This window comes from Ursus arctos, unplaced genomic scaffold, assembly GCF_023065955.2.
Source record: "Ursus arctos isolate Adak ecotype North America unplaced genomic scaffold, UrsArc2.0 scaffold_10, whole genome shotgun sequence".
NCBI lineage: Eukaryota > Metazoa > Chordata > Mammalia > Carnivora > Ursidae > Ursus > Ursus arctos.
The window spans coordinates 76560761-76561911 of NW_026622764.1; the positions used below are offsets into that span (position 1 = coordinate 76560761).

General features: G+C 34.8%; 1 non-coding gene across 1 annotated transcript; it reads right to left on the reverse strand.

Moving 5' to 3' along the window:
- Nucleotides 1-491: 491 nt before the first annotated feature.
- Nucleotides 492-596, reverse strand: LOC113251581 (U6 spliceosomal RNA). The gene has a single exon (XR_003314554.1). It is a non-coding gene; the product is annotated as a U6 spliceosomal RNA (small nuclear RNA).
- Nucleotides 597-1151: the final 555 nt, after the last annotated feature.

Consider the following 1151-nt stretch of genomic DNA (forward strand, 5'->3'; position numbering starts at 1 on the left):
AAAATTAGGAAGATTTTATCTTAAAAATTGTCTAAATCAATTTCTTGATTACACATTTTAAATAGTTGCAAGGCTGTCCCTGAGACTGAATTTCTCAAGTATCAAACATTATCCTGTATGCACAGATCCTTTCTTAACACAAGAACATAAATATTGTGGTCTTTATTCTTAACCTTTAAGGATTAAGTATTTACTCCTTAAAAAGAGGTATTTTAATATGATATTTGTATATACTGTGAAATGATCACAATTAACATCACCATACAAACTTACAGAATGCTTCTTTTGTGTGATGAAAACATTTGAGTTTACTCAGTAACTTTCAAAATGCAACATAGTATTATTAAGTAGAGTTGACAGGCTGTACATTTCATCCCCATGACTTATTTATAACTGGATATTTGTACCTTTTGGTACACATTTTGTGTGTACCTTCACACATTTTGCCTGCTGCCATGCCCCCACCTCTGGGAACCACCAATCCATTCTATAAAAATATGAACAGCTTTACAAATTTTCGTGTCATCCTTGGGCAGGGGCCAAGCTAATCTCTGTATTATTTCAATTCTTAATATATGTGCTGCCAAAAGGAGCACTTAATAATCCAATTCTTAAAGGTAAATTGAGGTCATTTAAGAGCAGAACATTTGACCAGATAGATATCCCAAGTGAATCTTCTCACTGCTAATTACCATGTAGGCTGAGTCTGACGTCCCTTAGATGCCATCCCATTGATATCTGAAAGCTTTTTTGCCTCTGGGCACATAACAGTCCCAGGCCAACCTGGTACCCTTCCTACTCCAAACATGGGTCAACCATTTCTCCGAGCAGTCCTGGTTCCTTGTAGTGAAGAATGTAGCGATCAAGATTGGGGCATCAGGGTTTCAGGCCAGACTTGTGATACTGGGTGGTATTGATCTTAGAGAGAACTTCAGAGACCGAGCTGGAAAACACCTTCATTCAGTCATTCACTCTATCTATCTATCTATCTATCTATCTATCTATCTATCTACCTACCTATCCATCCATCCAACTATCTAACATCATAACATTTCTCTTTAAATTCTTTCCTTTTTAATGATTTCTTGAAAGATTTTATTTGTTTGTTTGTTTATTTATTTATTTATTTATTTATTTATTTATTTATCAGA